The sequence below is a fragment of the Callithrix jacchus genome, chromosome 2, assembly GCF_049354715.1.
Source record: "Callithrix jacchus isolate 240 chromosome 2, calJac240_pri, whole genome shotgun sequence".
In the NCBI taxonomy this organism is placed as follows: Eukaryota; Metazoa; Chordata; class Mammalia; order Primates; family Cebidae; genus Callithrix; species Callithrix jacchus.
In genome coordinates, this window is record NC_133503.1 from 184938863 (window position 1) to 184964148 (window position 25286).

A 25286-nucleotide genomic window follows, 5' to 3' on the forward strand; every position below is an offset into this window, starting at 1 on the left:
GTGGTGGGGGGTTAGGGGATAGATAGAATTAGGAGAACTATCTAATGTAGATGATGCGGTGATAGATGCAGCAAACCACCATGGCATGTGTATACCTATGTGACAACCCTGTACATTCAGTACATGTACCCCAGAACTTAAAGTCTAATAATGATAAAAAAGAGAGACAAGTTCCTGCCTACCAACTCTCCCAATTTATAATGGGGAGATGAGGGTAGAACAATATATATAAACATATTTCTAAAATAGGAAAATGGGAGATGAGCAACAATAACTAGTCCCTAACACCCAATGAAGAAAACCCAGCATTTCAGAAGTATAAGAGACTACTTCTGAAATATAGTCCCTTATACTTCTGAAATGCTTCATTTTCTTGATTGGGGTTTGAGGCTTATTTCTTGATTGGGGTTAAAGGCTGTGGTTCTTGGTTGAGAAAATCTGTAAGACATACCCTTGATTTATTGAAAGGGACATAGTGTGAATTAAGTCTTCTTGAAATTTTGAACTGTCCAAGATTTTAACTAAAAGTTGTGCAGTTGCACCTCCACTTTTTTTGTTGTTGTTTAAAAGACATACTTTCAGCCGCCATGTTTGGAAGGCATTTCTTGCCACTTGGAAAAGCCAATACTTTTTTCAAAATCATCTACTTCTATTCATCTCTACAATTTCCTCAGTCTATCTCTCTCCTCTCACATTTTACTGTAAACTGCAAGAAGAAGCCAAGCAGCATCTGTGGCATGTAGCTATGCAGTTGACTCTTGAACAACACAGGGGTTATGGGGACTAACTCTCTGCACAGCTGAAAATCCACAAATGATTTTGAGTTCTCAAACATAACAATTAGTAGGCTACTGTTGACCAGCAGCCTTACAGTTAACATATATAGTCAGTTAACACATATTTTGTATTTCTATGTATTAAATACTGTGCTCTAAAGTAAGCTGGAGAAAGCATGTAAATAAGAAAATTGTAAGAAAGACAAAATAGATTTACTATTTCTGAAGGAAAAGTAGATTGTCATAACAGCCTTCATCCTTATTGTCTTCATATTGAGTAGTCTGAGTCGGAGGAGGAAAAGGAAGGGTTGGTCTTGGGCCTCAGCGGTGGCAGAGGTGGAAGCAAGTCCACATATAAGTGGAACTATGTAGTTTAAACCTATGTTGTTCAAAAATCAGCTATATATCCAATCTCATCTTTAAAAGCTCTGATTAGTGTGTAAGCACAGGACACAGTTTTGCTAATATTCTTTTACAGCATATCACAATTCCATCTCTCGTTTCATTTTCAGTAACTTTCCTCTGAACCCTCCCCAAGAGGGCTGAGGGCCTGAGCATCTTCAAAGCCAGTTTTCTAACAGTTGGTTCAGGGGGATTTAGACTTTCTCTCTTGTGCTTCTTAAAATCCTTCCAGCTTCTACTAACTTTCTGGTTTCAAAGCCAGTCACAGTATTTTTAGGTATGTGTTGAAGCAGCACACCATTTTCAAATACCAAACACAGTATTTGTTTTCTGTTGTGGGTGATAAATTATCTCAAGGTTTCCATGGGTCAGGAGTTTGGACATGGCTTACCTAGGTTCGCTGCTCAGGGATTTTACTAGCAAAAATCAAGGTTTTAACTAGAGCTTGACCTCACATGGTTCTCAGGGTCAATATATCTGGAGTTCACTTTGATTACTCGTGCCGGCTTTCTCTGAGTTTTTGGGATGCAAAGCCAGAAAACTGCCACCTCTTCACTAATCCTGTAGTATTAGGGTATCTTAGGAGTCTCTGTTTCTGATTTAATAATACTGAACATGTAAATATGTAAAATAATAATAATAAAAAACATGCATGCCATAAGAATTGAGGATTGATTTGGAAAATAATTTAAATTAAATACAAATAAAAATTAAAAGTTATAACCATATATGTTATAGTTAATTTGTTCAGGAATGAATTGGTGGATTATTGTGAATCCAATATAATGTTAGAAATACTTATTGAAGGTTAAACAACATTAAATTACTCAAAATTGTGCAGTTTGACATTGCAAACACAACTTTTCACCATGGCAAATTGCCCTTTCTGCTGTTTAAATTCAGTGACTGGAGTGCTGAATAAAACCAAGAAGAGTAAAGATGGCTGGCAAGCTAAATGAGTAAATGTTTGATGAAGAAATACTTAGTGAATATGAGTTTTCCTTAGAGGAGGACATGACTTGGGGAGAAAAGCTTACTGCAACAGATATCTTCTACATAGTTTTTCTTACTGAAACTATTACAGAGAACTGATTTTTGAAAATAAAAACTTGAATTCTTATTTTTATTTGGCCTGGTTCTATAAAAACACAGTTAGAAAACTTCCAACAAAAGATTCTAATATTATGTTAGTATGCTGCCACATAATATTGTGTTTTGCTGTTAATTCTGGGCAACCTGCAGAGACTAGTTATTGTGACTGTATTATAAACCTGTAAATTGGAGACTGAATTGAAATGCAGTGCTCTGCCACATAACATAGAAAACTTTGAAGTAGTGACCTGTATAATAAGTGAGAATACATTTTGTACAACTACATCTATATTTTTGATGCATCCCTTCTCTAGTTAAGAGTATACTTTATTATTATTTCAAGAGCTCAGACATGAAAATGAATACCGGTGAAGTTTTCTGTAAAATAATTGTTGCATTTTAAAGCATTAGACACACTGAGATTGGTAAAGTAGAGACAAGATAGTGTGATTTAAAATGAAGTGAAATATACGTTTCTTAGTAGAAATAAATATTATAAATTCTTTCTTGAATATATTTAAATGGATTGCTTTATTACATTTAAATAAATGCATACAACGAATTGTTTATTGCTGGCATTTCCTTATTGACAGTTTTTCTCAATATGCTAAGAACAATTATAACTGAATATTTTCTAGTCAGATATTAAAGAGTTACATAAGGAGACTGTATCACAATTCTGGTCAGAGCTGTGCATTGGGCTATATGCACTGCAGGGGCGCTGCTTTTTCTATCATAGCAAAAGAGCCATGATAAAATGATCAGCCATATGCGTTCTGCCTTATTTCTGAAGAGCCTATATTATTCTTAGCAGAAAATGTGAACTATGTATAAATAGGTCCCCACATACTTAAACATGAGTTTCCATAGGGTAGAGTATTCTAATAACTTAATTCTTAAAATTACTACTTGAAAATGTTTGCTGCTTCTCACCCCAAATCGTGTGAACATGAGTTGCAGTGTACATATTCTGCATTAGTGATGATTAACACCAGTTCCTAATGACAGCCCACCTGAACACTGTATCATTACTAGTTCCTGGAATTAAACTTGGAAATCAGTCACAACACATACCATTTATTTCTTTATTTTAGTAAGGCCATTTTGGAAAAGGTCCATAGAGATGGTCTAGTAACCCTGAAGCTTATTAATACTGTGTGTTCTAATATAATCTGAAAGTTTTGCCCTGATAAGTTAATAGAGGATGATGTTGGATGACAGATAGATAGATAGATAGATGATAGATAGATAGATAGATAGATAGATAGATAGATGATAGACAGTTGGATAGATAGATATCACCAAATTACATTTTTCAAATTACATTTATCACAAATCTTATTTTTCTCGTACATCCAGAACATCACAAGCTATTTTCTCATCTTAAGATTGCTATTTCTCATTTTTCTGACTTTAAAGGACTTAGTCCTTAAATTAGCTCCTTAGGTAACCCCTTCCAGGCACTTCAGAATCCCTTCACCTCCAGTTTTTTTCTCCTAGATACCAGTCATCTATCTTGACACTTTTACTTTGATGAACATTGATACTTCTTAATTTCTGTCTTCATAGCACTTAAGATAACCTGATATACAACATATATTTGCCTATTCCTAGTATAAATAATAATGTTTGGCACATAGTAGGTATTCAATAAATAATTGCTGAATGACTGACCTATTCCTAAAGTATTTGAGGCATCAATTTGACCTTTGTAAGTGTAATTTGTATCCATTTTAGGAAATAGAAATCACATATCAAATCACATATCAACTAAGGACATGGTAAACCGATTTAACCTATGAAGATCAGAGAATAAGCATAATTCTTAGGCCTTTTGATTGCGGGTTCTGAAAGGGATTATTATCTTCTGATAACACATATTTACCTCTTAGTTTCTTCTTTCAATATTGATTTTACAATGTTAGCACTTCAATAGGCATTATGTTTTGTATATATATAACATATATATTATTTTGTATAATGCATATCATATATATATTAGGGATTATAATCAAGTTTTACTTAATTTATTGGAATATCTAATGGTCAGTATTCTAGAATGATATATATTTTCATTGATTTACAATACGCTCCTGTTAATCATATTATACTTTAGGTTACGCTGAACTTTCTTTCTTGCATCTCTATTCTCATCTTTTATATTCTCTTTGTTTGAAAGTGTAGTAGTTATTAATATCATTGAATCATCAAAGTTATTAAAATAACTTTTATAAATATTATTTAATATGCACAGTCATTAAAATATATTTAAATATTGACCATGTTTAAGGCACACTACTAAGTGTTTAAATAAATTGTAACACTGAAGTTAAAAATTTATGTTGTGAAGTAACAAGGTCAAAGAACAAGACTAAATTGCCTATATCTACATGGCTAACACATGAGACAGGTAAAATTCTAACTGGATATAGTCTTAAAACATCATGCCCTAACACGAAAAAAAATCTAGAAGTTCAAATCTCTCAAAAATTTATTTCTTCAAAAATGTATTTGCTATCCAAATTCAGTTCTGTTTAATATGTAACATAACAAATACGCTTTAACTATGCATAGATTTACACATGTTGAAATGTATGTTTTATATTTTTCTTTTATTTTTCTGCAGGGCTGAACCCCTGCAATATATAAGAAGAACACATATCATCAAACATTCCCAAAGTGATTTATAAGGTAAAGCTTATAATTTCTATTATAAACTTATAAAATTCTGTTCAAAATATAGAAATGTCAAAATTATTGTTATAGTTTCTCTTAAGTATCTTCTAGAGTTATAATGAAATTTTTTGCAATTTAGTATCTTCTGTGTTTTAAAATCACTCTTTAAGAAACTCAACTTTTATTATATATATAGGGGGTATATGTGCAAGTTTGTTACCTGGGTATATTGTACCCAGGTAGTGAGAGTAGTAGCCAGTAAGCAGTTTTTCAGTGCAGCCTCCCTCCTTTTCCCTCCCTCTTCCAGTGGTCTTCCATGTCTTTTGTTTCCTTATTTATGCTCATGTATGCTCAATCTTTAGCTCTCATTTATAAGTGACATATTGTGGTATTTATTTGTTGTTGTTGTTTTTCCTGATTTATTTGCTTAAAATTACGGCCTTCGGTTCCATCCATGTTGCTAGAGAGGACATCATTTTATTCTTTTTCAGGGCTGCATAGTATTCCATGGTATATATATACCACAGTTTTTTAAAATCCAGTCTACCATTAATGGGCACTAGGTTAATTCCACGTCTTTGCTATTGTGGCTAGTGTAGTGATGAACATACAAGTTCATGTGTCTTTTGGTATAATGATCTATTTTCCTTTCGGTATATACACAATAATGCAATTGCTGGATTGAATGGTAGTTCTGTTTTAAGTTATTTGAGAACTCTCCAGACTTGTTGCCACAGTGGCTGAACATAATTTACATTCCTACCAACATATATAAGAGTTCTCTTTTCTTTATAGCCTTGCCAGGATCTGTTGTGTTCTGCCTTTTTAATCATAGCCATTCTGACCGATGTGAGATGGTATCTCATTGTGGTTTTGATTTTCATTTCTCTGATGATTAGTGGTGATGAACATTTCTTCATAAGTTTGTTGACCATCTCAATGTCCTTTTTTCAGAAGTGTGTTTTTGTCCTTTGCCCACTTTTTAATGATATTATTTGTTTTTTGCATGTTGATTTAAGTTCCTTATAAATCATGGATATTGGACCATTGTTGAATTCATAGTTTATGAATATTTTCTCCCATTCTATATGGTATTTGTTTACTCTGATATATATATATATATATATATTTGCTGTGTAGAAATTCTTTAGTTTATTTAGGTCCATTTGTCTTTTCGTTGTTGTTGCAGTTGCTTTTGGGGACTTAATCCAAAATTCTTTGCCAAGGACAATGCTGAGAAGAGTATTTCCTGTTTTGTTCTAGGCTTTTTGTAGTTTGAGGTCTTATATTTAGGTTTTTAGTATGTGTTAAGATAATTTCCATATTTAGTGAAAGGTAGTGTCCAGTTTCAATCTTCTGCATATGGCTAACCAGTTATCACAGCACCATCTCTTTAATAAGGAGTCCTTACCCAGTTGCTTGTATCTTTCATCCTTGTTGAATATCAGATGATTGTAGATGTATGCCTTTCTGAGTTTGTATTCTCTATCATTGGTGTGTGAGTCTGTTTTTATATCTGTACCATGCTGTTTTGGTTGCTGTAGCCTTGTTGTATATTAATTTAATTAGTGTGTTGCCTCCAGCTTCGTTCTTTTTTCTTAGGATTGCTTTGGCCCTTTTTTTGGTTTCATGTGAACTTTAGAATAGTTTATTCTAATTCATTGAAGAATAACAATGGTAATTTGATAAGAATAGCATTGAATCTGTAAGCTCCTTTGGGCAGTATGGCCATTTTAATGATATTGATTATTTCAGTCCATGGGTCTGAAATGTTTTCCCATTTATTTGTTTTGTCTTTAGTTATTTTCAGCATCATTTCATTTCCCTTGTAGAGATCTGTTGCCTTCTTGGTTAGCTGTGCTCCTGGGTGTTTCATTTTTTGTTGTTGCTATTGTAAATGAGATTGTGTTCTTGATTTGACTCTCAGCCTGAATATTACTGGTGTATAGAAATGTAGTGATTTTTGTACATTGATTTTGTATCCTCAAACCTTGCTAAATTGTTTATCAGTTCTAGTAGCCTTTTATGGAGTCTTTAGAGTTTTCTAAGTATAGAATATACTGTCAGCAAAAAGAGATAGTTTGACTTCTTCTTTTCCTATTTAGATGCATTTTATTTCTTTCTCTTGCCTGAGTGCTCTGACTAGCACTTGTAGTACTATGCTGAATAGTAATGGTGAAAATGGGCTTTCTTGCCTAGTTCCAGTTGTCAAGGGAAATGATTCCAGCTCTTTCCATTAAGTATGATACTGGCTGTGAGTTTGTCATATACGGCTTTTATTAATCTCTGGCATATGCAATATACCAGAAAAAAACTTTTTTTGAGATGGATTCTTGCTCTGTCACCCAGGCTAGAGTGCAGTGGCACAGTCTAGGCTCACTGTAACCTTCACCTCCTGGGTTCAAGGGATTCTCCTGCCTCAGCCTCCCGAGTAGCTGGGAATACAGGCGTGTGACACCATACCCAGCTAGTTTTTTGTATTTTTAGTAGAGCATGGGGTTTCACCATATTGGCCAGGCTAGTCTCAAACCCCTGACCTTCTGATCCACCTGCCTTGGCCACCAAAAGTGCTGGGATTACACACATGAGCCACTGGGTTCAGCCCAGTTTTTTTTTTTTTTTAATTTACTTAGATTTGCCTTATGACCAACCATGTGATTGATGTTAGAATATGTTTTGTGTAAAGATGTGAAGAATGTAAATTCTTTGGTTGTTAAATGAAATGTTCTATAAATGTTTACTTGCTCCAAATGGTTAATTGTCAAGTTTAAATCCAGAGTTTTTTAGTTTTCTGTCTCAACAGTATATGTAATGTTGTCAGAGGGTGTTGAAGCCTCTCATTTTTATTATAAGGTTATTTAAGTCTTTTCAAAGCCAACAAGAACATGGCTTATGAAACTGAGTGCCCCAATGGTAGGTGCATATATATTCAGGATAGTTAACTCTTCTTGTTGAATCATACTCTTTATCATAGTATAATACATTTTATTGTCTTTTGTAAATTTTATTACTTATAGTCTGTTCTATCTAATATAAGTATAGTGAATACCTCTCTTTTTTTGTTTTCCATTTGCATAGCATATCTTTCTTCATTTCTTAACTTTGGTGTCATTATATGTGATATGTATCTCTTTAAGATAACAGGTGGTTGGGTCTTATTTTATCTAGCTTGCCACTCTATGCTTTTAACTAAGGTTTTAGCCCATTTACATTCAAGGTTAGTACAAATATGTGTGATTTTGATTGTGTCACTGTGTTGTTAGCTGGATGTTACGTAGACTTGATCGCATAGTTGCTTTATGGTGCATGTGGACTATGTGCTTAAGGGTTTTTGTATGTGTGTGTGTGTGTGTGTGGTAGCAGCCATCATTCTTTGAGTTCCATTTTTAGCACTCCATTAAGAACCTCTGGTAAGGCTGTTCTGGTTAAAATAAATTCCCTCAGTATCCACTTACATAACTAAGATTTATTTCTTCTGCGCCAAGGCAGGTGGATCACCTGAGGTCAGGAGTTTGAGACCAGCCTGGCTGACATGGTGAAACCTTGTCTCTACTAAAAATACAAAAATTAGCTGGGTGTGGTAGTACATGCCTGTAATCCCAGATACTTGGGAGGCTGAGGCAGAAGAACTGCTTGAACCTGCAAGGTGGAGGTTGCAGTGAGTCAGGATCATGCCACTGCACTCTGGCCTGGGTGACAGAGCTAGACTTCATCTCCCCCCACCCCCCCAAAAATTATGCTGAAAATAGGTGTCAATTTCTCCTGACTTGTAAAGTTTTTGATGATATGTCTACTGCTAGCCTCAGGGGATCCCTTTGTACATGACTCGACACTTCTCTCTAGTTTCCTTTAAGATTTTTTTTCTCCTTTTGACTCTCTGAGCAGCACCATGGCGGTTGGCAAGAACAAGCGCCTTACAAAAGGCGGCCAAAGGAGCCAAGAAGAAAGTGGTTGATCCATTTTCTAAGAAAGATTGGTATGATGTGAAAGCACCCAATATGTTCAATATAAGAAATATTGGAAAGACGCTGGTCACCAGGACCCAAGGACCCAAAATTGCATCTGATGGCGTCAAGGATCGAGTGTTTCAAGTCAGTCTTGCTGATTTTCAGAATGACGAAGTTGCATTTAGGAAATTCAAGCTGATTACTGAAGATGTTCAGGGCAAAAACTGCCTGACTAACTTCCATGGCATGGGTCTTACCCGTGACAAAATGTGTTCCATGGTCAAAAAATAGCAGACAATGATTGAAGCTCATGTTGATGTCAAGACTACCGATGGTTACTTGCTTCCTCTGTTCTGTATTGGTTTTACTAAAAAACGCAACAATCAGATACGGAAGACCTCTTATGCTCAGCACCAACAGGTCCGCCAAATCCGGAAGAAGATGATGGAAATCATGACCCGAGAGGCGCAGACAAATGACTTGAAAGAAGTGGTCAATAAACTGATTCCAGACAGCATTGGGAAAGACATAGAACAGGCCTGCCAATCTATTTATCCTCTCCATGATGTCTTCGTTAGAAAAGTAAAAATGCTGAAGAAGCCCAAGTTTGAATTGGGAAAACTCATGGAGCTTCATGGTGAAGGTAGTTCTGGAAAAGCCACTGGGGATGAGACAGGTGCTAAAGTTGAACGAGCTGATGGATATGACCCACCAGTCCAAGAATCTGTTTAAAGTTAAGACTTATAATAGTAGCAAATAAAAAGTCTTATTTGTGGCCAGGCGTGGTGGCTCACGCCTGTAATCCTAGCACTTTGGGAGGCCGAGGTGGGTGGATCACCTGTGGCCAGGAGTTCAGAACCATCCTGGTTGTCATGGTGAAAGCCCATCTTTATTTTTAAAAATGAAATAAAAAGTCCTATTTGTAAAAAAAAAAAAAAAAAAAAAAAAAAAAAATTTTCTTTTGTGATGACCTTTGTGAATCTGATGACTATCCCTGGGCACTATCACCTTGTATCGTATCTAGCTGAGTTTCTCAGTATTTGTTGGATTTGCATGTCAACCTCTAGGGAAATCAAAGAAACTTTTGTACACTATATCTCCAAATATATATTCAAGCTGCTTATTATCTTCCCTTCACTCTCAGGCATACCAATCCCTCATAGATTTGTTCTCTATGTATAATCCCATATTGCTTGGAGATTTCGTTTAACTTTTTACATTCTTTTTAAATTTTTGTCTGAGTTAATTCCAAGAACCAATCTTCAAGCTCTGAGAGTCTTTCCTCAGTGAATTTTTCAGCCCTAGAAATTAAGTATGGTTCTTAAAAAAAAAAAAAAAAATGACTCTTTCTTCATTCTGCTCTCAGATCATTTTATGGAATTCTTTGCATCCCTTGGATGGAGTTACAACTTCTTCCTGAATCTTGCTGGGCTTCCTTGGCATCCAGATTCTGAATTCTGTATCTATCATTTTAGTTACTTCAAACTAATTAAGAACCATTGCTGAAGAACTAGTCGATGTCTATAGAGGTAAGCAGACACTCTGGCTTGAATTTCCAGAATTCTTCTGCTGTTTCTTCCTCAGCTTGGAGGATTGGTATTCCTTTTTCTGTGGTGTATGTTGAGTATAGTTAGTTGGCATTGTTTCTGGATAATTTCAGAGGGCCAGCGCACTGTACAGGATCTTTATGTGTGTGTGAGTTCTTGTGCCTAGTTTCACAGGTGTACATATTTGCAGGATCATTTTTGGGATTGTGGTTTGGGATGCAACCTGGTAGATGACGCTTTAGTGTAATGGCTCGTAGCTAGGATACCACCCAGCTACACAAGATGGTTGCATCTAGTCAGCCATCTTATCCTTCCCTCCCCTAAAATTGCTCTTTTTAAAAATATCATTTAACCCATTCTTTTCTCAAATAAATAATTAAACATTTTCTTACTGGTAAACTTTTCAAATGTCACAGGACATAGGACCAGCAAAGTTGCATTGACAGTATGCCAACTTTTAGAGGTATTACTAGATTTATTTTTTTTTTTGAGTTCAAATGTAGAGATACAATGGTTCCTGATTATTAACAACCATTTGCTTGTGTAAATCTGTTTTACTGACAATGTTTACTAACACAAAATCCCTTATCATTGAGTAACAACTAAGTATAATAGGTGGCAATATTGAAAAAGATAAATTGATAGTCAATAAAATAAACCTTTCACTATTTTGATGAGTGATTAATATTTTTTATAGAGAATTGCCTTGCATAATAAAAAACATCTGCTTAAGTACTGGAATTTTTTTACCGAAAGATGAAGTATAAGAAAACAAGTATTAGATCAAATATACTGTTTTAACTTACTCTGTGCAAAGTACACTTCATCACACATATTCTATATTGTTACCTAACTTTTCAGATTTGTATGTACATATGGTATGAAATGTTCATGATTTATATAAATGAAAACGATTAAAAGTGCTGATATTGCAAAACAGATATTTTCAAATCAAATCTTTTGTTTCATGTAGTGTGCTCATTAATATTTTTGAACATTATATAGCAAACATCAGTATAGCAAAAATACAGTGGGTGGGTGTGTTTTGTGAAAAAAACGTTGCATTAATCTTCCTGTCCCAGAATGCAAATTAAAAATATATAACTTGGAAAATTAAAATATTAATTTGAATTTATTATTAAATTATTTAGTATGTTCAAATTTTATGTCACCATCCGTAAGACTGTGTGTAATTGTACACAGAGTTATATTTATACCAGATAATGGATTCTCCATGTTAGAGCCAAGTTTCATAGCACAATATTGGAAAGGGTTATAGTAGAGCTTGCAGAACATCACAAATTTTATCTTACAAGTTAAAGCTCAATTACAGCTCAATTTTTTTTGTTAGTTCAACTTTCCATGGTTCTCAGTCAAATTAACAGAGTTATATGCAATGTAGAGGGGAAGAATGTGACACTGTTCACTTACTGAATTTTATCTAAATGCGTTTGGCTGGCTGGGCATGATTGTTCATGTCTGTAATCCCAGCATTTGGGAGGCCAAGGCGAGGGGATCACTTGAGGCCAGGAGGTGAAGGGCAGTCTGGTCAACATGGTAAAACTCTATTTCTACTAATAATACAAAAATTATCTGGGTGTGGTGGTGTGTGGCTGTAATCCCAGCTACTCAGGAGGCTGAGGCAAAATGGCTTGCTTGAACCAAGGAGGTGGATGTTGCAGTGAGCCACCAGATGGCACCACTGCACTCCAGCCTGAGTGACAGAGACTCAATATAAAAAAAAAAGTCAGACTACATTACTGAAACCTTTTTTTCTAAAAAGGAAGTAGAACAATAATAACCAAAAAAAGGTGGAAGAAGAGATTTTACACCAATTGTCTTTGTAAGTAGAGCCCTAACCATGTCATTATGTTGACTTTATATTAAACCTCATTTAATCTTTGGCTCTTTTAAGTTACTCCTGAAATGTTATTATAAAATATAACATTATAAGAGCTTGACTATCAAGAGCATTTAATCAGTGAAGATAGACTTGGTTTTTTTTTTTTTTTTTTTTGAGACGGAGTTTCGCTCTTGTTACCCAGGCTGGCGTGCAATGGCGCGATCTCCGCAACCTCCGCCTCCTCGGTTCAGGCAATTCTCCTGCCTCAGCCTCCTGAGTAGCTGGGATTACAGGCACGCGCCACCATGCCCAGCTATTTTTTTGTATTTTTAGTAGAGATGGGGTTTCACCATGTTGACCAGGATGGTCTTGACCTCTTGACCTCATGATCCACCCGCCTCGGCCTCCCAAAGTGCTGGGATTACAGGCTTGAGCCACCATGCCCGGCCCTAGACTTGGTATTAATATCCCTGAAAGAAGGAATTTTTTTCTATTTTGGTTAGTCATGTTTGTAATTTTCATCTCAATTTACATTCTTAAAAAAAAATCCCAAGTGTGGTAGCCAGCAGTTTCCTCGTTAAGGATATAGGCTTTCTTTTCAGAAGAATGTTCACACTCTTTTCATTTATAATTTATAACAGTAAACGTTTCATCAAAATTTTCTCCAGATAAAAAATTCTCAAAAAGGCACATTTTCACTTTAAATTAATGCTTGATTTGTCTTTACAATAGAATTCAAAAGATACCGTTGATTTTTTAGTGAACTAGAACCATAAACTGCATTATAAGTTTTAAAGGAGTTTATAGTTATTTCATAATTTAAAAGATTTTCCCAAGCTTAGTAGGTAATTAAATAAAAAATTATTTATTTAAATGAAATGAATGTCAGTACATAATTTATGCACATTTAAATTAAGATGTCACCTCACACCATTCTGATAAATTTTTAAAAATATTTTTTTAAATCACATAATGAATTTTGCTTAATCACATAATTTGATATTTACTCTTCCCTTTTGTCTTCACAAAAATGCTGAGTACTAATATATCTATTTTTTGTGAAGTTGATATTAGAAACAAAGATAAATACTTTGCTGTACTTTTCCAATAATACTTTAGTTGTTTTTCTTTGTGTTTATTTCTGTGTGTCTTTCTTAATCCAATACGTATCCCCCCTGTTTTTACATAAGAAATTAAGCACATTGGATAACGTCATGCGTGGCAATAATGTAATAGACTCTGTAATTCTGTAGTCATTAATATTGATTTAGTGCATCCAGAAAGTGACTAGGGTTTGTAAACTCATTTACTCCTTAAAATTACTACGTGATGTAGGTGTGATTACTTTCTAGAAGAACTGTGGATAAAATTGAAATGGTGTTATTTTTAAATATCAACCGAAACAAAAAAATATGTATTAAGTTCAACATTTGCTTAGACTTCCGTTTTTAAGTACAACACAGTGAAACTCCTCAAATATGACCTGACAAATCAGCACAAAGCCTCTACCTGCAGAAGGTCACCCAGGATTGACTTATTTTTCCATTTGGTTTGAACTGGTAAAAACTCTACTTTCTAGATACGGTTGTTGAAAGATATATACTCTGTTTCCTAGAGAAGTAGTTCTGGAAATGGGCATCAGGGACTTCTCTGTTTATGAGAAAAGAGGCCCTCAACTGCTTCTGCTGTGGCTTGTTTGGGTGCAGAGGTCCATGGCAAGGAGAGTTTATGCCTGTGTCTCCGACGAACATTCTTCTCTTGTCACATAGCCATGGTAGATTTATAAAGACTTGTTATTCTCTGGGGAACAAAATTAAGCTGACAGTTTATGAGAAAGAGTATGATTATGCACTTTCAAGTATCTTGTACATTTGTTGATGAGCAGCGTTATTCATGTTACTTAACGTCAAGCATCTCTTCTGCTTACTCAACAGTGTCAGCTGTTTGAAACATGTCTCATTGAAGAAATAACCCGGATCCAGTCTGTAGTAAATCTATCCCCTCAGCATTTTAAGTCTCACCAAAATCTTTAATTTCTTTGAAAAATCACCTTGTATGAGACTCCAAAAAAATTCAGTGATTACATACTTCACATTTACTACAAATAAATTAGTGGAACCCTAGTATGTGTTGATAAACAAATAATGATTATATTTTTGGAAGATTACAAAGTGAAATAATTATTGGGAAAATGTAGATAGATATTTTAGCAGTATAGTCTTCTTTGAGATTTATGCAAATTTTCTCATAAATTTTCTTGTTTCTAAATATTCTGCAATCTTCCACTTTAATTAAAATTCTTTATAACTTTTTCTACTACTAATTATTGAATTACGATGTATTAATTGACAAGTCAGAGTGTCAAAATCCTCTGTTTTAAACTACTGGAATTGTCCTTTTCCTAAAAATGTATCTTTCATTCATCTATTATAGAATACCAATTTCTTCTTACCTAATCTGTGGTCTTTACTACTGTAGTTAACTAACCATATCAAGGAAAGTGTCTTTACCAGATTTATTTATACATTTTATCTTTTTGTCTGCTCTATTGAACTGCCTCTTTCCCCAAATGTTAGTTAACATGTCTTAGCAAAAGATAGATTCATATATAGTAATTATATTGAACTAAGGAAGGAAAGTAATGAAGGGCCAATTTTATAGAATATACCTCCTGAAATATTCATGGAGTATCAGGAAGCTGAGATCTGATGAGGGGTAGGGAAGGAACAGCATCTTTACTCTTGGTCCATTTGCATGAACTCGTTTATTGGATTAATACGGTATTAGGTTACATGGTTGGGAAGGCATTAATTGTGAAGGAATGAGCCGTGGTTGATCTGGCTCCCATGGATGAAGAGATGGGAGAAACCCAGAAAGAAGGATGTCGAGGGTGAGCTGAGCATGAGGAAAAACCCTTGTGGCCGGGAGTTGCAGTAGCTGGTTAACCTGTCATGTGATATTGCCTTGATTGTAAAAATCAAGGAAAACAAGATTTTCCAAATCCCAGGTATTTTCATGTTATGCATAAAAATATGAGATGCCGATTTAAAACCAGTTTATTATATAATTTGGCTATAGAGTTTCATTTAATATTTGGAATAACCCAGTTCAACAGGTATCATCTCTGTTTTGTGGATAAGGAAACTAAACCTCGATTGATTGCCAGTTTTTCTGGAAGTTATTCCTTGCTCTAAACCATCAAGAATATGAGATGTATATAGTTTTATGCATCCAGAAATGCATCATGGTTGAGGTGATCTGGTAATTAAAGCCATTGGTTTCTTCTTAATTATTAATACATTATCATCTTGCTTGAATTTTTTCCTTTCTGCATTTTTTTCCCTCAAGTAAAATAGTAGAAATCCTATTTCAAATACCTTCAAAGCATGTTGGAAATGTTTATGAATTTTTTCCTGCCTAGAGGTTTATACCTTTGATTAAATTCTCAATAGATCTGCTACTTAAAAGGGTTTTGAATAAATAAAAACAACAACAAAGGGATAGACACAAATCATACTGAAATATGGATCATTTGGAAAACACAGCTGTGTTTGCAACTGGTTTACTAATTACAGTAGGCAATCTTTGATATACAAAAATAATGAATCGTCCCCAGAATAAAGTTTTGTGCAACTGAGAGAGGATTTTTATAAGGTAGTTTTATAAGAGAACAGCATGGCCTCTATACACATTTTCTGACTTAATTGCTGTGTATTTAACTTGATACGTTATGTAATTAACTCAAGGACAAACTGTGTAGTAGGCACTTGTTTGGGTCTATTACTTTTGTATTTAGCAACACCTTTTGAATCTATAGATAATGTTTTCCATAATTTTATTCGCTACTGCTTGCTTCTCTTTCCGTAAATTGTGATAGTCTTTCTTCAGCGAGCCATCAATCAACATGGTCCTCCATTAAAACAAGGATAATCCTAATCACAGCATCTCAGCAACACAGTGCCCTTTTCTTCTTAAGGGCTTGCGAAGCAAAAATAACGTTAACATTAGCTCTTGCTACATTAGCTATATATTACGCCTTTCTGAAAATCTGTACCATAGCAGAGTTAAGATTAAAAGCTACTTAGAACATAATTTCCAAGGAGTGATACCAAATACTGAAGATTTCTGTGCTACAATAGTCCTCTAAAGGTTTCTATTGTACATTACATGTGTGTTTTTATGTGTGGTCTGGGTATATTTTCATAGGGGGTACTCACTTATTTCAAATCATATCCTTCAACTTTATGAGCATTTTTGAGCAATTATAATGTCGAGCACTGCGCCAGGGACTGCAATTTAGGTTAGTGATCTCTTTGATTGTTCTTAAAATCTGATAAGGAAGGTATTACTTTCCCAATTTCTTCAGAGAAGAACTTATTAAACAACTCAATCTAGATCAAGTGGGCATTCACACTCAGGTTTTCTGGCTATCATTTTAGAAACTTCTCCTGTATCACAACTGGCCTGTTTGACAGCTGTTTTCTTTTTGCCTTCCCCTTTTGCTGCAATTTCTGTTGTACCTCAAAAAAAATAATTTGTTTTTCATAATATTTGTTCTTGGATTCGAATTCTGGCATATTTATGGGGACATAAAAATGATTTAGAGCCTCTATTGATACAGCTTCACTTGCTACAAACTAGAATGTGCTATAATATAATGCCATCTTTTTCAACATTATTTCAGAAATGGTGTATCCAGATTATTTCGTGCGAAGGTAAAATAAAGTTTGGGTCTGATTTCAGTGTGAAAGTGGGTTTTATTTATTAAGGCTGCTCTGCAAGGAAAAGAAAAGCCATTTTATAGAACTGAGGACACAGCTGCTGAAAAACGGCTGTTAACTTCTGATTTAATGCAACTCTTGGGTGCCAGTAAATCACCAAGAGAGATACCAAGTCAAACATAAGATTTTTAAGTTTTGCAGTTTCTTGTCAACTATTGTTCATGCAGTTAAACTCAAACATTAAACCTGTTGTTTATAGGCTGAAACAAGAAAAGAGAAACAAGATATGTTCGTTTTTTTCTCTCTCTTTCCTGGATTTAGGAGATTGTTTCACTAGGATCTTGAGTTATCTTACTGGCATGTGATTTTTCAAGTTGAATCCAGAGGAAAAGACATTACAAGCAACGAAATGTATTTGATAATAAAATAATACATTATGTAAAAATCATGTACAATTCAAATTTTGAAAATAAAGTTTCAAGTAAAAATGTAATATGTTCATCTATTTATAGTAAACAAACTTCGTACTTTAATTTCTACCAGTCCAAAACATGAAATTGTCAACTTTTTAGGCTTAAATTTTTTCTTAAATTTTTAAAAAACAATAAGAAATTAAGATTTTTTTTTGAGAAATTTAGAAGTAGAGAATTTGTTCAAGTATATTTGGTTGCTCGTTTCCATTGTTGCAATGATGAGGTTAGTTCAATATGGGCACATGGGCCAGGGACATTGGAGACAATGCTGGACATTGCTGGACAATGATGACAATGACTTATCATCATTACAAGATGATAAATCTAATAATCTCCCTGCCACACTCATTACCATGTGGAAAAAAACATGTGGCCCATGCTTGCGTGTCATTGCTTTCTTTGACAGTCTTACTCGGAGAACTTGTCTATTAAATTAGGTTAGATCATTCAAAATGAAATTTCAAACGTAAAATTCAGCCACCCTCAACAGAGGTTGTTATAAGATAACTCGTATGTGAAAATTTATGGTAGGTGATATTTATTTGCCTTGCACAATCGTGTTAAAATTGTAATATTTGACATATATATATATATTCTAAGCAAAATATATCAATACTATGCAAGGCTCAATATTTCAATCAGTCTTCATACATTTTTAACTGAAGAATGTCAAAAATTTTCAGCTGAAATTGTAGCTGTCTGGGCATACTGACCTGTATGTTTTTGGCTCTTAGGAGCTATGTGACCTTGTGTAAATAGTGTACTTTTTCTGGGCCTCAGATTCATTGATTATTGGATAATTAGTGGTGGGACTGAAGTGGGGGTTCCCAAGTGCGAATCCTTGAACTAATGCCTTTCCATTATATGGTTTCACTGGTCTAGGTTACAATGATAAACATAATTGCTGAGTTTATTATACTATATTGTTTTCATTTATGAGTTATGCTTTATATAGATATTTAAAAACATTAAATTGTATACTCATGAAAGTTTAAAAGACCATAATTATAAAATTGGGTTTTTGGATGGCTAGGAGTATTTTTGGAATAATGTAATTGTAAACATACATTTTGGATTCAGAGATATTTCTATTTACACAGTGGGCTAGATAACAGACAATTGCTGATGATTTTCTTAAATGTAATAATGGTATCACACTTGTCATCATGTGAAAAAAATCTTTGTTTTCTAATGATTTATGCTAACTTATTTAGGTATACATTTTTGATATATAGAATTTGTTATAAAATAATTTGTTGACATATGTAATAAAACATATTTGCCAAAATGATTGTAGATGTTAAATCTGGATTAATGTAATTGTAATTATAATCATCCAGTAATAATACTTTATGTAGGTGTTTTGCTGATAATTGATTGCCCAAATTTGGGCTAGTTAGATAACATTATAAAGTTCTAACACAGGCAATGTGAACAAAAGCAAGATGTCCTCTTCCAGGCACAGCCCATGGACAACTGCTATGCCTGCTTCTCCAAGCAGCTTCCACTTCTGGCTATCTAACTGGAAGAAAGACTACACCCAGGAAGACCTTAGAATTCATTTATTAAATAGAATAAAGCTTTCCATCCACTGAGTCCCTGAGCCACTGCATAGAAAAGGGCCAATCACACATCTACTTACTTGCCCAATTATTTCATATAAGCAACAAATAAACATCAATTGTATTTGAACCAATGTAAGATTTAGAATTAACCTACAAAACTGATCTTATCATAAGTAATATAGTCATAATCGGGATTACGGGCATGAGCCACTGCACCCAGCCTACGGGAACTTTTTATAAATAGAATTATTCAGTGCACATTGTTTTTTTCCATAGTTTCTTGTATTAAGCATCATTCATATAGTAAAATCTCCTTTTCAGAACTCCATATTCTCTGGTTATTATTTTTTTCAACAATTCTTTACCTTGTAACATGTGTGAGTCATTGTAGCCAGATAATTTCTTAAGGACCAGATCCAGGAGCCTCTTATCATATATTAATAGCTCATTCTTTTTATTGAGAAATTATATTTTATTTATTTCATGTGGAAAACCGAGTGTACCACAGTTTAATCATAGCATAGTTTTCTTAGCATGTATCTATCAAGAAGTATTTGGGTTGCTTACAGATTTTTTTTCCAAGAGAAATAAAGCAGCTCTAAGCATTAATAGCCTTTATATGGAAACATTCGTAGCCTTTATATGTTTAATCACAGGATAGCATGCATCTATCAAGAGATATTTGGATTGTCTACAATATTTACCTATGATGAATAGAGCAACTCAACATTCATAGCCTTTACATGGTCACATACTTTCTTTTCTCTTGTGTAAATGCCAAAGAGTAGAATAGCTACACCATATTGTCAATATAGGTTTAACTACTTTGTGAAGTGATGGTACCATTTTACATCTCCCCCGGTGGAGTATGAGAGTTCAAGTTCCTGTACTACTTGTCAACATGTGGTGTGATAGATCTTTTTGGATGTAGCCCTTTTAGCAGTTGTAAAGAAGTATCTCATTGCAGTTTTATATTTTCTAAACACCTTATCCCGTATGCATATTTGCCTACACGTGGCTGTTCAAATCATTCCCCGATTATTGGCTTATTTCCTTATGAAGTCTGATATTTTTATTTAAATCATGAATACATGTTCTTTGTGAGAAAAATGGTTTGTAAATAATTTATCTCAGTTTATCACTTGCTGTTTTTTTTTGTCATGTCTCAGTTAGATACATATGGAAATTATATTATTTTGAAGTTGAAGCTTACATATCTTTGCTTCACCCAGGATCACAACCGTTTTATCTTATGTTTTATTGTGGGAGGGTTGATGTAGGTTTTCCTTTTATGTTTATGACCCTCTTAGAGTTAATTTTTGTAAGGTTCAAAATATAGATCAATTTCTTTCCTATTATTGTTTGTTACAATGATTAACATTTTTCCAGTAACTGCCTTGGCATGTTTGTCAAAAATCAATTTTCCATTTATAATTGACTGGCTATGATCTTCTATTGATCTATTTGTTTATCTTTATGCCAATACCACAGGGTCTTATTTAATATAGGTTAATAATAAATCTACGAATAAAATAGTGTTATTTTTCTTAAGTTCTGTTATTACTATTATTGATTTGAGCATTTTATATTCTTCAAATTTTTGTGTCAATTTTAGGTTTAGTTTGCAAGTTTGTAGGAAAAGTTTACTTGAATTTCAGTTGGAATTGTGTTGCATCTATAGATGAACTTGTGAAAAATCGATGTCTTAAAAGTTTTACATCCTCTGACACATGAACAGCGTATTGCTCTCATTTTATTTAGGTGCTATTTAATTGCACTCATCGTTTTATAGGTTTTGTAGTACAGATATTTTATATATTTTATCAGATTTATCCTTAAATGGTTCATATTTTTTATTTTGTTATAAATGGCAAGACGTTTTCTGAGTCTTTGTTGATATCACAATGATAAATTTATTTTCTTTGTGTTTGATTTTATATCTTGCAAATTTACTTGTTATTAACTATACTATATTTTTATAGTTTTACTCAATTTTTCTACATGGATAATCATTTCACAAATTAGAAAAGAAGAAATAAAAACCTATATTTTCACATTTCACTTGTGAAAAAATAGCTTTTTATTTCTTCCTTTCTAATTTGCTTGCCCTTTATTCTTTTTCTTTCTTTACTTAATGGGCAAGAAACCCCTGTACACTATTGAATGAATTAATGAAAGCAAATATACCTCTCTCTTTCCTCTTCTTAGGGTGAAAAAAAACATTATGTCTTTCACCATGAACTATACTTTTTCTTTTGGTATTTTGTAGATGCCCTTTGTCAGTTTGATGTAGTTCTCCTCTATTTCTAATTTCCCAAGAATTGTCTTTAGGAACATGTAGTGGGTTTTGTTAAAGCCCCTTTTTAAAAAGCTGTATTGAGACTTAGTAGTTTGTTATATGTAGACTATCATTTTGATTGATTTTTCTTCTATGAGAAACCCAACTTGCATTCCTTAAATAAGCTCCCTTGGTCTTTTCTTTCCTTTTTTTTGTGTGTATATAGGATTTGATTTGCTAGCATGTTGTCTAGGACTGTTGTATTTAATTTGTAGTATCTGTGTCTGGTTTATGTGTCAAGGTAATATCTGTCTCATACAATAAATTGAGAAATAATCACTTGCAAATTCATGGAAGAGTTTGTATAGAATTTGTTTGATTTCTTTTTATAATATTTGGAAGAATTAACTATTGAAGCATCTGGTCTGGATTTCCTTTGTTGCACTTTTTACATGTAAATTCAATTTGTTTGATAGATATTGGGCCATTAAATTTCTTGATAACTTCTCTAGGATATTAGGTAGTTTCCTCTCTCATAGGATTTGTTCATTTAATCCAAATTGTTAAATTAATTGACATATAATTTTTATAGTATATCTTTTTGTTGTCCTTTTAATAACTTCAGTGATGTCACTATCTCATTCTTGATATTGGTGATTTGCAGCTTGTCTCTTTTTCCCCATATCAGTATAATAGTAAATAAAGAAAATCCTGATTATTTCAACCTTTGAAACATAATATTTCTGGATATAGAATTCTTGATTGATTTTTTTCTCTTCCATTACTGTAAAGAGAAATTGTCTTTCTTCTTATTGTTTCTCTGTAACTACCATGTCTATTTTATCCAACTGCTTTTATTTATTTATTTTTGTTTTAAATAACAATTTTACTTATATATTTATTTATTTTCAAGTTTTATTTTAAAATCAGGGTACACATGTGCAGGTTTGTTTCAGAGGAACATTGTATGATGCTAAGGTTTGGAGTTCAAATGAATCTGTCACCTTGGTAGTAAGCATAGTGCCCAACAGGTAGTTTTTTAACCCTTACTCTCCTGTCTTCAGTGTCTACTGCTCCAATTATTGTGAGCATGTATACCCAATGTTTAGCTTTCACTTTTAAGTGAGAACATGTGGTTTTTGGTTTTCTGTTTCTCTGTTAGTTCACTTAGGATAATGGTTTCCAGATGCCGCCATGTTGCTGTGAAGGATATTATTTTGTTCTTTTTTATGTCTGTGTAGTATTCCCTCATGTATATGTACAATATTTTCTTTATTCAGTCCACCATTGATTTGGTATTACAAACAGTGCTGTGATGCACATATACAGGTATGTGTGTCATTTTGGTAGAACAATTTACTTTTCTTTTGGTATATATCTAATAGTAGCATTGCTGGGTTAAATGGTAGTTCAATTCTCAGTTACGTAAAAAAATCTCTAAACTGCTCTCCACAGTGGCTGAATTAATTTAGGTTCCCACCAAGAGTGTGTAAGCATTCCCTTTTCTTTACAGCCTTGCCAACCTCTGTTTCTTTTTCACTCTTTAATCAAAGCCATTCTGACTGGTGTGAGATGATATATCATTGTGATTTTGATTTGCATTGGTATGATGATTAGTGATGATGAATATTTTTTTCATGTTTGTGGGCTGTTTGTATGTCTTCTTTGGAGATGTGTTTGTTCATGATCTTCGCCCACTTTTTAAGAAGGTATTAATTTTTTGCTTGTTGATTTGCTTAAATTCATTATATTCTAGATAATAAACCTTTGTTAAATGCATATTTTGACTTTTTTTCCCCATTCTATAAGCTGTTTGTTAACTCTGATAATAGTTTCTTTTGCTGTCCAGAAGCCCTTTTGTTTAATTAAGTCCAACTTGCCAATTTTTACTTTTGTTGCAATTGCTTTTGAAGACTTAGCCATAATTTTTTTGCCGAGGCCAATATTGAGAAGTTTATTTCCTAGGTTTTCTCTATGATTTTTATATTTTGAAGCCTTACATTTAAGTCTTAAGTCTATATTGAGATAAATTGTTTATGTGGTGACATGCATGGGTTCAGTTTCATTCTTCTGCGTACAGATAGTGTTCCAACTGTTCTCAATATGTTATCTTTATTATATTTCTACAATTTGATAATATAGGACTTCTAGACTTATTCTGCATTGTAATGTAATGTAATGTAATGTAGTGTAAATTGGATACCTGCCCTGCAATGTAATGTAGACTGAATTATTTCCCATATTGTACTTTTCTTCATGTTTCTTGTGCCTGGGATATGTTAAGATTCATAATCTATGGTTTCATAATTTGGAAACTTTTGCCTTTGTTTCTTAAAATAGTTTTTTCCCTGCCCATCCCTATTCTTTGGAGTTTCAAATTATATACACAATAGGTTGCTTAAAGGTGTTTTGATGATGTTTGTAAATTCTGTTTCTGAGTGTGTATAATTTGGGAGTCATCTTAATCTGTTCATTCTGCCGTAAGAAATTACTGCAGAAGGAGGGATTTAAACAGTAAACATTTGTTTCTCACAGTTCAGGGGCCTGGAAAGTCCAAGAACAAGGCTGCAGCATATCTAGTGTTTGATCAGGGCCTGCTTTCTGGTTTACAGGTGGCCATCAACTGGATATAGTTTACAGAGTAGAGTGAAGAGACAAGAAGCATGCTGTCATGTCCCTTCTTAATAAAGCATTAATCCTATTCATAAGAACTGATGATCAGGAACATAGCTTGAAGAAAGTATCCAGAATGCATCGTTTAGAGATAGACTGACAAATAATGTAAAAAATAGCTAAGACAAATGGAGAATTTGATGATTAGGAATAGACTATAATGAGTAGGAATACCAGAGGAGGTATTAGAATGTGCCAGAAGAAATATTCAAAGAGAAGATAAATAAGGGTTTAGCCCTGGTATATATGGGTGGCTTGGGTGATCCTGCTTATTTGAGCTGACTCTCCTTATTTCAGCTGGTCACACTCATGCATCTATGGTCATACAGTGGGTTCACTGGGAACTGGGAACTGGCTGACTGGCGTAGGATTGCTGCACTTAAAAATATTCTGTAATCTCCACATATTTCTTTTAAACCCTTGCAGAATGAAAGTGTTGTTATTATGGTGGATGTGAGTTTGGGAAAGAGAGAGACTGAGAGAGAGTTCTCAAAGAATTTTAAAGTCTAATTATATCCTAAACAACATCACTTCTGCCATTTACTATGGAATAAAATAGACCATATGCCAGATCTGATTCAAGCAGGTGATAAATAGATTTCATATTTTTTACAGGGAACACTGTAAAATTAAAATATAATTATACAATTTGAGAAAAAAGAGAATTATGTTTAATTTTACAATTTATCTATCACCAAGATTTTTCAGAATAGTAAAACACAACAAAACAACAATAGGCATGATAATGATACTGTGGAACACCAGGTTCGAATACAATAAAGAAAATAAATTTATTCCCAAATAAATAAATACACAAACATGCACACAGGCTTATCTGCATGTGTGTATATATATACCTGTGTGTGTACATATGTATGTAAAACTATACTGAAAAACAAAATTTGCAAATAGCAAATTAGCAAATAGAAACATTACATACAATATACAGTACATTTCCCATTAGAAAAAAGGAAACGAGTTAATTAGCACTATAAATATTATTCCATTAACTTGTTTTCTTTTCTCTGATGAGAAATGTACTATATATTGTATATAATAAATCTGTCAATATAGACTATCAGTAACTAAAATCATCATTAAAATGTGATAGAGTAATAAATAAAATTTCAAACATTTTTCCCTACAGATTGCATTTATTTGACATAACAAAACAAAATTCTACATGTTCATTTCTCAAATAATTATATTTGCTTTTCACTGACAACAAAAGAAACAATAAAACTTTCTTTTTTTTTTGGTTCTGGGGTATATGTACAGATCATGCAGGATTGT

The 25286-nt window shown here is 33.5% G+C and overlaps 1 protein-coding gene and 1 pseudogene across 4 annotated transcripts in view; both read left to right on the forward strand.

Moving 5' to 3' along the window:
- Positions 1-25286, forward strand: part of CDH18 (cadherin 18) — a 1140329-nt gene that overhangs the window by 307624 nt on the left and 807419 nt on the right. For all 4 annotated transcript variants that reach the window (XM_078365644.1, XM_078365646.1, XM_078365648.1 and 1 more), the window contains exon 2: positions 4897-4961. The gene's annotated coding sequence lies outside the window, so the exon portion shown is untranslated. The remainder of the gene's footprint in view (positions 1-4896; positions 4962-25286) is intronic.
- LOC118151687 (small ribosomal subunit protein eS1 pseudogene) lies at positions 7832-9856 on the forward strand (annotated as a pseudogene).